Source organism: Babylonia areolata, chromosome 20, assembly GCF_041734735.1.
Source record: "Babylonia areolata isolate BAREFJ2019XMU chromosome 20, ASM4173473v1, whole genome shotgun sequence".
Classification (NCBI taxonomy): Eukaryota; Metazoa; Mollusca; class Gastropoda; order Neogastropoda; family Buccinidae; genus Babylonia; species Babylonia areolata.
The window spans coordinates 2,687,686-2,701,102 of NC_134895.1; positions in this window are offsets into that span (position 1 = coordinate 2,687,686).

The following is a 13,417-nucleotide window of genomic DNA, read 5'->3' on the forward strand; positions in this document are numbered from 1 at the left end:
AGTGTTTGGAAAAGGAAGGGGAACAGGGAATACCTAACAGAGTGTTTGGAAAAGGAAGGGGAACAGGGAATACCTAACAGTGTGTTTGAAAAAGGAAGGGGAACAGGGAATACCTAACAGAGTGTTTGGAAAAGGAAGGGGAACAGTGAATACCTAACAGAGTGTTTGGAAAAGGAAGGGGAACAGGGAATACCTAACAGAGTGTTTGGAAAAGGAAGGGGAACAGGGAATACCTAACAGTGTTTGAAAAAGGAAGGGAACAGGGAATACCTAACAGAGTGTTTGGAAAAGGAAGGGGAACAGGGAATACCTAACAGTGTTTGGAAAAGGAAGGGGAACAGGGAATACCTAACAGAGTGTTTGGAAAAGGAAGGGGAACAGGGAATACCTAACAGAGTGTTTGGAAAAGGAAGGGGAACAGGGAATACCTAACAGAGTGTTTGGAAAAGGAAGGGGAACAGGGAATACCTAACAGTGTTTGAAAAAGGAAGGGAACAGGGAATACCTAACAGAGTGTTTGGAAAAGGAAGGGGAACAGGGAATACCTAACAGTGTTTGGAAAAGGAAGGGGAACAGGGAATACCTAACAGAGTGTTTGGAAAAGGAAGGGGAACAGGGAATACCTAACAGTGTCTGGAAAAGGAAGGGGAACAGGGAATACCTAACAGTGTTTGGAAAAGGAAGGGGAACAGGGAATACCTAACAGTGTTTGGAAAAGGAAGGGGTACAGGGAATACCTTGGAAAAGGAAGGGGAACAGGGAATACCCAACAGAGTGTTTGGAAAAGGAAGGGGAACAGGGAATACCTTGGAAAAGGAAGGGGAACAGGGAATACCTAACAGAGTGTTTGGAAAAGGAAGGGGAACAGGGAATACCTAACAGTGTTTGGAAAAGGAAGGGGAACAGGGAATACCTTGGAAAAGGAAGGGGAACAGGGAATACCTTGGAAAAGGAAGGGGAACAGGGAATGCCTAACAGTGTTTGAAAAAGGAAGGGGAACAGGGAATACCTAACAGTGTTTGGAAAAGGAAGGGGAACAGGGAATACCTAACAGACAGTGTTTGGAAAAGGGGGGAACAGGGAATACCTAACAGACAGAGTGCCAAGAAAACAGCGTTTCCCCTGGTTCCCCAGTTGTGTGTGTGTGTGTGGCCCGGGAGGGGGGGGGGCAAGGGGGGGGGGGGGGGCGGTACACAGGATGCTGTCCCCTGTCTGCCTTCAGGAGGAGGGCGGAACACAATGGGGCCGTGTTCAGTGCCTCCAGTGCCCCTCATACCACAAGCACTGGGTTCTAGGGGGAGGTCACTTCAGACGTGCTGGTTATCCCGGCGCAAAGCACTGAGGAGGAATAGGGTGTTTTCTTCTTCTTTTCTTTTTTACCATGCTAGACTTTCCTGTCAGTCATTCTATGGGGGGCGGAGGGGCAGTGGGGGGGGGGGGGGAAAGGATGTGTGTGTGTGTGTGTGTGTGTGTGTGTGTGTGTGTGAATGTGTCTCTGTTATGTGTGTGTATGTTTCTGTCTCCATATCTCTTTCCTGACACACTCACTCTGTCTATCTTTCTCTCTTCATGTCTTTCTTTTTATAGTCGTTGTTCCTCCTTTCCTTATGGCTGTCTCCTGTGATGTGTGTTCAGAGAAAGAGGGAGAAAGGGGACACACACACACACACATACACACACACACACACACACACACACACACACACACACACACACACACACACACACACACACAACGTAACCCTCACGCGCAAAGAGAAAAATTCGCGCGCGTGACTACAATCAGAGAAAGGCAGAAAGTGAAAGGCGATCTGCACAGAGAGAGACAGGGAGACAGAGAGACGAACAGACAGTGGCACAGAGAGAGAGAGAGAGAGAGAGAGGCGCATGTGAGAAGCAGAAGATGTCTGGGGGAAAAGAGTGAAATCGATCTGCAGCCAAGCAGCCAGAAGATTGCTGGTATCAGTGTAAGACTCAACATCTAGATGAAGAAGAACGGAAAGAAAGAGAGAGAGAGAGAAAAACCGAAACACAACAGTGTCCTTTGACATCTGTCTACCCGGACCAGAGAGAGATCCCACACTGTCATTCCAGATTAACAAGGCTGTGCATGGACAGCTGTACACGTGGGTCAAGTGATATAACATCTGAAGGGAAAGAGTTTTAAAATGGATGGGAAAGGAATCAGAAACAAAAACGCAATATCTATATCTATCTATCTCTAGCAAATGTTAAAAACAAATACGTAATATCTATCTTTCTTTCTGTGTCTGTCTGTCTTTATAATTCCAAAGAAATAAAAATCAGCTAACAAATCTACTACCTTCTTACCTGTAACCTACCTACCTACCTAACTTCTTTCCTACCTACCTATCTTCCAACCTACTTTCCTTTCCGCCTACCGAGCTACCTATATACCTACTTATCTGCCTGCCTGCCTACCTATTCCTCTACCTACCTACCTACCTACCTACCGACACACGTACCTGCCTACCTATCTATCTACCCATCTACCTACCTATTTATGTACCTGCCTATGCTTTAAGTAGTCTTTTTTTTATTTAAAGAAAGCTTCATCGAAAGCTCTACATGAATCTTTTCTTTTCTTTCTTTCTTTTTTTTTTTTTTTTTTTTTTTTTTTTTTGTATTTTGTATTTCTTTTTATCACAACAGGTTTCTCTGTGTGAAATTCGGGCTGCTCTCTCAGGGAGGGCGCGTCGCTACACTACAGCGCCACCTATTTTTTGTATTTTTTTCTGCGTGCAGTTTTATTTGTTTTTCCTATTGACGTGGATTTTTCTACAGAATTTTGCCAGGGACAACCCTTTTGTTGCCGTGGGATCTTTTACGTGCGCTAAGTGCATGCTGCACACACGGGACCTCGGTTTATCGTCTCATCCGAATGACTAGCGTCCAGACCACCACTCAAGATCTAGTGGAGAGGGAGAAAATGTCGGCGGCTGAGCCGTGAATCAAACCAGCGCGTTCAGATTCTCTCGCTTCCTAGGCGGAAGCGTTACCTCTAGGCTATCACTCCACAAACTTGAAAGTTGATAAAATGTTGAGTCTCCCGGCCTACCTGCTCAGCTATCCATCTACACACCTACTGTGCATAAACATATCATTCCAGATAGTGATTGTGCGTAAATGATATCCTCTCAGGTAAGTGACTGTGCGTAAAGAATATCATTCCAGACAATGACTGCGCAAAACGTACATCCTTCCAGGTAAGTGACTGTGCGTAAAGAATATCATTCCAGACAATGACTGCGCAAAACGTACATCCTTCCAGGTAAGTGACTGTGCGTAAAGAATATCATTCCAGACAATGACTGCGCAAAACGTACATCCTTCCAGGTAAGTGACTGTGCGTAAAGAATATCATTCCAGACAATGACTGCACAAAACGTACATCCTTCAGGTAAGTGACTGTGCGTAAAGAATATCATTCCAGACAATGACTGCGCAAAACGTACATCCTTCCAGGTAAGTGACTGTGCATAAAGGAAATCTTTTCAGATAGGCGACTGGGCAAAATGTATGTCCCCCCAGTTAGTTTCTGTGCAGAAAGGATATCATTTCTGGTGGTGATTGTGCATAAAGGACATCCTTCCATATAGTGACTGTATAAAAGATTTCATTCCAGCTAGTGACTGAACAAAAAGAACATCCTTCCAAGTGAGTGAGTGAGCAAGGTGTTCATCCTTCCAGATAGTTCCTGTGCATAAAAGATATCCGTTCAGGTAATGACTGTGCACAAAAAGTATATTCTTCAAGATGGTTTCTGTGCACAAAGGATACAATTTCTACCTACCTGCATACTTATATACTTATATACTTACCTACCTTCCTACCTACCTGGCTACCAACTTATCTCAGTAAACAAAGATTTTCACGAACAAAAAGGGGAAGAAGGGTGTAGCAGAGTCCTGTTTTTCACGGCACGTGGTTTCCGGTTGTAACGGAGGAGGTGTGAACGCCTGCAGTGACGGAGGAGGTGTGAACGCCTGCAGTGACGGAGGAGGTGTGAACGCCTGCAGTGACGGAGGCACATGTCCGCCATTGTTGTCACTTCCGCAACAGGAGAAAGCAGCTGTGGTGTTGTCCTCTGGGACACGCTGCACGGAGTGGGCTTCACACTGCTGGTTCATTGTGCAACACTCTGTGTGGAGTGGGCGGGGTGGGGCAGGGGAGGGAGGGGGGCTAGAGGGGTAGAGACGGAGGGCGTGGTTTTCTCTTGGCTGAACGAATGTGTCTCTCTCCTTCCCTGTACTACATCCCCCATGTCCCTTGTTTTGTTTTTTTTTCTTTTTTTTTTAAGGTTGCTTTTCTTCTCTTTTTCGTGGAAAGCCAGTTTTCAAAATCTGTGTGAGTCTGATTCCACTCCCTATGTCAGCGCACTGCATTGTATTGTACCATACTGCACTACATCGTGCTGTACTGTGCTGCGATGTACTATGCTGCAGTGTACTGTGCTGTGCTGTGCTGTGCTATGCAGTGTCTGGTGCACTGTGCTATCAACTTCGCGAGAGTGGCACTCCAGATCACCTTCCCATTCCGTCGAGTATGTCCAGCTGACAGTTTAGGATTTGATTTTAACAAAGTGAAGAAGAAAATGAAGGGTATGATGATAATGGTGGTAAGGAAGAACAAAAGGAGAAATGATACAGAAGTAGGATTAATGGAAGAGAGAAAGAAACGAAAGGAGGAAGAAAGACAAGAACAGAAACACACAACATCAACTGATGGGTAACACCTGTACACCATCCAAGAGCAGCCAGCAACTGAATTTCACTTCTACATTATAAGACAGGGTATCTCTTTCCACTTGAGAATCTACCTCTTTCCATTCAAATCAGTTCCAATGGGAATCCTCCTACACTCTATTCAAAATAGTCTTTAAAACATGCTATTATCTGGCATATTTTTGTGAAATAGAATTTTCGGACGGTGTGCAGTTTTTGTCACACACACACACACACACACACACACACACACGTACGCACGCACGCACGCACGCACACGCACACACAATTTCACTCATACGCTATTAGACAGGGTGCCTCTTTCCGCCTGACAATCCAGTTCTTTCCCACGTCAACGCATTTCAATCTGTTCCGTTGAACACGTTTTAATCAGTTCCAATGAGAAACCTTCCATGCTCTGTTCAAACAGGCTTTATAGCATGCTATTATGCAGCATGCTCTTGTCAATGAGAAAATTTCAGACGGTGGGCAGTTTTTGTCATGAGCTGGCGTACCGCTCCTCAGAATCAGCATGTAACTTGAGCCTGTCGCTCGTGCTGGACATGTGGAACTTGTTGTTGACCTGAGACACTCTCGAGCTAGACGTTTATTTAAGAGTCCTGACCCTCTCTCCTTACTTCCACTTACAGAACTTGTGAGTCGGTTGTTTTTCCTGAGGCTTGGAGTCTGCTTCGTGTGGGAGGTGGCTGTTTGTTTCACGTGACAACACTTACACATTTTTAGTTACCGCCGGCGCTTGGAGGAGAGAGACGGAGGTTCAGCGTTGGATCACATCGGGGGAAAACAATGCACCGACAAGGAATAACTCCCTGCGTTCAGCACCAGTCCATTGCTAACGTTAACCACGTGTCCAAGTCTCGCCGACAGTCTGTGCATGTCATGCGCACGCGATCTGCTGTGCACGCGCAATTTTTTCTTTGCGCTTGTGAACCGATACTGTCGAGTTCTTTTGCATGATCATAATGTCTTCTTGTGGAGTACAGGAGTTTGGTATCTATAAAATGATTCTTTATCATTATCATTGTTGTTATCATCATTATCATCAATATAATAACAACAATGATAGTAACAATAATGATATACTAATTATCATATTATTATTATTATTATTATTATTACTACTACTACTACCACTGCAACATTGTCCTGTATTGTCTTAACACAGATGACGCTTCTTAAACATCAACATCCCTTTTTGTCACAAACTTCTAATTTCTTCTTCTTTGATATTCAAAACTGGATGACACATAAAAAATGGAAGAATTAGATGTTAACAAACCTGAAGTCACACTTTCGGAAACAAAACAAAACAAAAAACAACTTGACTCTTTCTACTGATTAAGTCAAACTTGACACCACACCCTTCCCTGTTCCGACACCGTCAGGAACCTTGATGGCGCTGCATACAGCACGCTGTTGACGTAAAACAGTTCATCAGTCAGACCCGACAGTTCCTGTTACTGTCAATACACGGTACGTCAGTGCCACTGACATACATCTGTCTGCTGGTGCCACACCTCAGTTAATTTGTCACTCCTCTCTTGCTGCACGTGCTGCACGTCTCTCATCTGGCCTGCCTGCTTCATCCCTCCACTCTCTTCACTGAACGACTTTATATGCAAAATTATTTTATCAAAATAATCACGTACCTACAGTTGCGAATAAAACAACATAAGTTACTTGTGATACAAGCGAATTCGTCATTGACACATAAAACAAAACTGGGTGAAATAAAGTATACAGGGATGAAAATGTTCAATTATGAATAAATAAAGCGTTGTAAGTTAACCGTGATCTTGACGAATTCGTTATTGACACACAAAACAAAACTGGAAAAATGATATGTGCCGCAACACCGATAACAATGGTATCATGTTGCTGAAACATTTGTCACACGAACGGATGTTTTGTCGTTTTGATCATTGCAGGAAGTCAGTCTTCAGACAAACTTTAAATGACATGTCTCCCAAAATATCTATTTCCGCAACTCTTGATTCATGCATTTGGTTTTTTCCCTGCAAATCGAAATTATGCTGCGTTATTCGGTAGCACAGGGATTTTTTTTTTTTTTTTAATACTTTTTTAAATAACCTTTTGACAACTCCTTCCACCAACAGGCCTCCTCAACCTACATACATAGATGACGCAGTTTAGTCAAGCAAGTGACCTAGTTTCCCAAATATCGGTGTCGCATTCTTCACGAAAGCTATTTCATGACCTATATTTTGCTGCTACCTCCTCCCCACCCCCACAACCTCCCTCCCCTTTCCGAAATGTTTATCACAATGCACCCCAGAAAGAAAGGGAGGGAAGCAGTGAATACCTGACAGCTACAGTGCTAGTTCACTTCAATTCCGTTCCTCAAGGAGGCGTCACTGCGTTCGGACAAATCCATATACGCTACACCACATCTGCTAAGCAGATACCTGACCAGCAGTGTAACCCAACGCGCTTAGTCAGGCCTTAAGGGGGAAATGGGTGCATAAACAAATAAATAGATACATCATTAAATTAATGAATGAATAATGAATCAAATGAATAAAAATAAATAGATAAATAATCACCCAAAAAAATAAGCAGATAGATAATGAAATATTTATTATAAAACAAAAATAGATAAATAAATTAAAAATGATTAAAATAGATGAAATAAAACGACAATAATGATAACAGATAAGTAAACTAATTACCAAATAAATGTAAACAGACACACACAAAGTGGCAGCAGAACAGCAAGGTTCCCCTGGTCCCCTCAGTGTGTGTGTGTGTGTTGGAGGGGGGGGGCGAAGGGGGGGCGGAGGGAGGGGATATTGAGGGGGGTGCACACAGGATGCTGTCCCCTGTCTGCCTTCAGGAGCAGGGCGGAACACAATGGGGCCATGTTCAGTGCCTGCAGTGCCCCTTAATGATACCACAAGCACTGGGTTCTAGGGGGAGATCACTTCAGACTGCTGCTAATCGTCTTCGTACACAGCACTGTGGAGGATTTTTTTTCCGGGGGTGCTGATTTTGTCAGCACACAGCATTCGCCTCATGTATTGTACATGTATGGTATTTTTCGTTGTCGCTGTACCATAGTCAGTCGTGTCCGACCATGACCATCAGAACAGCAGTGGAGGTATCTGATTTTTGTGGAGAGTGTCCTGCCCCAGTTAAATCCGCACTCTCTCGGCCAACAGGGTTTTTAGGACAGTCGGCGTTGTGGATGGTCCACAAAGGCCAACTAGCCCCCGAGGCTGTAGCACTAAGAGCCAGTGAAATCTTGCCTCATATGTTCAGTCATAGTCCTTCACAAAAGACGAACTTTAGAGTTATAAATGAATTCCCGCTGCAGTAGAGAACCCACTGATCCTACACCTCTGACTTTGCTGTTGTCTCAACTATAAGCTTATACATATGTTTTGATATAAGCCAAGCAAGCCAGGCCAGTATCATATATAATATAATCATGCAATCACTATACAGATAAATTGATATATGCAGATTTATATATATATATATATATAGAGATATAGATAGATATTCATCTATGTTGTGTATTCTAACAATACTATTTACTCTAACAGGTTATTCCAACAATAACACTATATCTTCTGGTCGCATTCTAAGAATACTCTATATTGTAACGATACGTTAGCATTCTGTGTCATTTTGAAATTGTACATTTTTATCCTTTGGTTGCAGATAACATTCTCAGGCACAGTTCAGTCTTTCTGAAGAAGGAACAAACGAACGAATGAACGAAATCTTATTTTAAAAGGTTAAAGGTATAAACACAATAAAAAAAATTATGCTTGTTTACATCCCGTCCTCTTGGCAAGAAAAAAAGAATGGTTTGGGCAGTGGGAGGGTGGGTGGGGGGAGTGGCGTGGAGGGAACCCGGGAATCTGGCAGTCAAGGGAGATAAGCCGTGTCATACACGGACAGGCCAGGGGGAGTGACTCGTGCCGACAAGCGTGAGGAAGCAGATTAGTTTCAGTGATGTTTTATGATCTCATGTGTCTGTCACTCACTCTCCTCGCTCGCAGAGGAACGGTGTGGAGGGTTCAGATCCGGTAGTGTTGTATGAATGTTGTGCTCTGTGTGTGTGTGTGTGTGTGTGTGTGTGTGTGTGTGTGTGTGTGTGTGTGTGTGTGTGCGGGGGTGGATGGGTGCGGGGGTGGGTGTGAGGTTATGGGGGTTTTGGGATGCACAGAGAGAGAGAGAGAGAGAGAGAGAGAGAGAGGAAGAGACAGAGACCGAAAGAGCGATACGGGACACACAGACAGACAGAGACAGGGACACACACATAGACAGACAGAGAGACAGAGTCAGAAAGAAAGAAGAACGACAGACAAACCCCAAGCTGTCCACGCCCTGAAATGTGCTCAAAGTGGCAGCGCCGTACACTTGGTTCACTACGTTCCCACCTAAAAGCCCACTACTGTTCGGCCACCAGTCCTTGCCGTCAGTCCAACTTATCAAGTCAGCAGTACGCGGGACCATAGACATGGACGAGACAAAGATAGGTACCTAGAGTACCGGGTGGAAAGTAAATCCCATCGCGTGGTATCGGTCAATGGACATTTATTGTAGCCCAGGTGCCAGCTGCATTGCTTGGTTCTAACTTTTTGACAGTTACACTTGACTAAATGCCTACGTTGACCGAACTACGCCATTGGTCAGTTCCATACTACACACAGTAGCGGGTTACGACCATACTAGGCTCTTCCGTCCGAGCAATGCAACTGGCTCCCACAACACTGGACCCAGGACCCACGAGGACAAGGTGATTAACTCCGGCAGTAGTTGGTGACACGGCGAAATCATCAGCTGTGCGGCATGCCGCAAGAGAAAGGCAGTTAAGAAAGAAGAAAAGGAAAGAAAGGAAGAAAGAAGGAAAGAAAGAAAAGAGAAAAAAAAAGAGAAATGGAACAACGAAACAATAATCTCATCGCTATCAAAAGTATCTAGCTTTGTGAAATAGAATTAAAAATAAAAAATAAAAGTGCGACAACAGCAACAACAACAGCAACAAACACGGAACTGACGTCTGACCGTTCACAAGTCTCGGGACCTTGAAAAAGACGAATATTGTGTGGCGAAAAATTGATATTCCGTCCTCAGCATCTGAATGATCGTATGGCAAGACAGAGATCTCTTTTACTTCTTCAAGGAGTATAATCCAAACAAATATCCAAGACTTGTCCTCATAGCTCAGCAAAGGTGAAACAACAACGTGATTTGGACAGCGGGGTCGTTGGGTTTTCGATTATGCCTCAAATCTATTATCCAGACCACCATCTGAGACCTGTTGGGTGGGAGGTGGGGAGATGGGGAGGGTAAGGGGGACTTCAGTTTGTGTGTGACTAAAAACACACAGCTGCCATCATCTTTCTCCCACAGTGGATGTGTTATCCATCATGGCAGCAACTTTTTTTTCTGCTTCAGCACTCCTTAGAGAAATCTGCTATTGTTTCGTTTTGTGACATTTTCCATTGTAACTTTCCTACCTATTACAAGGCTGTATCCGGTTGTTGTTGTTGTTTTTGGTGTGTGTGTGTGTGTGTGTGTGTGTGTGTGTGTGTGTGTGTGTGTGTGTGTGTGTGTGTGTGCGCGCGCACGCGCGCCTCTGCGTGTATGTGTGTGTGTATGTGTGTGCGTGTGCGTGTGTTTTAGCCCGTTTCTCTTTTACCCTTTACACCAGACCTACTGGCCTACCGTTTCCAGATGATCGTTGTTTCATATGATTACACTGCATTTCTTGGTCCTTCCGCTAAACTGTTTTCTGTTGTGCTGCTGCGATGAATTATGAAATGCTGCTCGGTGTTGAACTGCGCTGCGCTGTGTTCAGCAGACATCCCTCAGTCTCGGGAGACCATGAGTTGGGCTGGGTGGATTTTCTGACGTGGCGTCGGTTGTGGCTGGAAAGGCCTGTTCGTGAAGTTTCTCCCATACTGCGCGCAAATCCGAAAACGGTATAATTCATAATTTATTATTCTGCATCACACGGCGTTGCACTGTCTGATATCGAAATCAACAAGATCAGGACTGGACACTGAGGACGGCGAATGAATTGTTTTACAAGAATGGGAACGAAGAAAAGTCCAGTTTGCTCCTTAATGCTACATTTTCATCGATTACAACAAAGAAACAAAAACAGCCAACAATAATTGGAAATGAAAATAGAAAACACAAAATGTATTCTTTAACTTTATTTGGGTAAGATCGAAAACGAAAAGGGAAATGAAGTGTAAATCGAAAAGAAAAGAAAGAAAGGAAGGAAGGAACCCGATCCCTGACTATCTTAGCTAAAGAATGGGACAGCACAAAACGAGGACAGGGAAAAAAAACAACAAACCTGGAGCTCTAAATCTTAAAACAGTGTTGGCCCTGCCCCCTCATTAATGCACGCATGCGCGTTGGACGCAGTCACAAAATCCTTTTAACGAAATCCATTAAGCCTGTGCTGACCCTACAACCACTGACCGCTGACCTGTGACCCCACAGACACTGACCCCCTGATGACTCCCTCTCACTGCCGACAGGCCCACACAGGTGTGCAAGTCAGGATGGATTTTTCTGCCGCCTTTGACAGCGCCAGGGGTGTAAATCATCCCGGCCACTCCACTACAGTCCTGTCCACAACTGGCTTTTTGCCCCCCCCCCCCCCCAACACACGCACACACACCTTCCCCACCCTCCATCCACACACACTCCCCCCTTGGGCTTCTGAGGGTGAGAAAAGACAAGCCGTGGACGTTAGTTTAGCGCTGTGTGTGTGTGTGTGTGTGTGTGTGTGTGTGTGTGTGTGTGTGTGTGTGTGACAATCATGAATCATTCATACATATACAGCACATAATCCTGTACATCGCAACTCAGTGGGTTGTACACTCTGCTTAGAGGGGTCATGCACCATCACCACACACTAATTTTTTTTTTTTTTTTAAGGCATCCACTCCTACCCATCCCCCCCCCTCTCTCTATCTCCCTCCCCTCTCTGTGTGTTTCACACACACACACACACACACACACACACACACACACACACACACACACACACACACTCATACAAAACTGTGCAACTTTGCCACATGTTCTCTGTCCTCGGTCAAGCACACAGCTAAAAACTGCAGACGTCGGCACAACTTGAGGTGGGGAAAAAAGAAAAAGAAACAAAGAAACGAAACAAAAAACTTGGCGACAGGCTTTTAGGTCGCCCCTTTGTTCTCTCCCCTTGTAAAACAACAGGAGTGACCTTCCTTACTCCTGTTATTCCAGCAGGTATCGTCATCCGGGCCTGGGCGACGTAACAGCCTTTAAAAAGGAGACGAAGGTTTTCACTGCTGGAAAGCAAATGTGCCACAACCGTTTGAAGAAGGGGGTATGGGTGGGGGGGGGGGTTGTAGGGGTGGGGGGCGGTGGAGAGGGTGAGGACGGGGGATTGGGGGTAGTGGAAAGGAGCAGGGTGATGGTGGGGGTTGTGGAAAGGAGCAGGGTGATGGTGGGGGTAGTGGAAAGGAGAGGGTGATGGTGGTGGTAGTGGAAAGGAGCAGGGTGATGGTGGTGGTAGTGGAAAGGAGCAGGGTGATGGTGGGGAGGTTGTGGAAAGGAGCAGGGTGATGGTGGGGGGGTAGTGGAAAGGAGCAGGGTGATGGTGGGTGTAGTGGAAAGGAACAGGGTGATGGTGGGGGGGTAGTGGAAAGGAGCAGGGTGATGGTGGGGGTAGTGGAAAGGAACAGGGTGATGGTGATGGTGGGGGTAGTGGAAAGGAGCAGGGTGATGGTGGTGGTAGTGGAAAGGAGCAGGGTGATGGTGATGGTGGGGGTAGTGGAAAGGAGCAGGGTGATGGTGGTGGTAGTGGAAAGGAGCAGGGTGATGGTGATGGTGGGGGTAGTGGAAAGGAGCAGGGTGATGGTGGTGGTAGTGGAAAGGAGCAGGGTGATGGTGGGGGTAGTGGAAAGGAGCAGGGTGATGGTGGTGGTAGTGGAAAGGAGCAGGGTGATGGTGATGGTGGGGGTAGTGGAAAGGAGCAGGGTGATGGTGATGGTGGGGGTAGTGGAAAGGAGCAGGGTGATGGTGGTGGTAGTGGAAAGGAGCAGGGTGATGGTGGGGGTAGTGGAAAGGAGCAGGGTGATGGTGGTGGTAGTGGAAAGGAGCAGGGTGATGGTGGGGGGGTAGTGGAAAGGAGCAGGGTGATGGTGATGGTGGGGGTGGTGGAAAGGAGCAGGGTGATGGTGGGGGGGTAGTGGAAAGGAGCAGGGTGATGGTGGGGGGGTTGTGGAAAGGAGCAGGGTGATGGTGGGGGGGGTTGTGGAAAGGAGCAGGGTGATGGTGGGGGGGGTTGTGGAAAGGAGCAGGGTGATGGTGGGGGGGTTGTGGAAAGGAGCAGGGTGATGGTGGGGGGGGGGGTTGTGGAAAGGAGCAGGGTGATGGTGGGGGTAGTGGAAAGGAGCAGGGTGATGGTGGGGGTAGTGGAAAGGAGCAGGGTGATGGTGGGGGTAGTGGAAAGGAGCAGGGTGATGGTGGGGGTGGTGGAAAGGAGCAGGGTGATGGTGGTTCAACAGGAATGGAGATTCTGCATGGTGTCTTAAAAGTGCCTGCGTGTATGCGTGTGTACGTAGCCTATGTGTGTATGTATGTGTGTGCGTGCGTGTGCGCGTGAGAGCGAA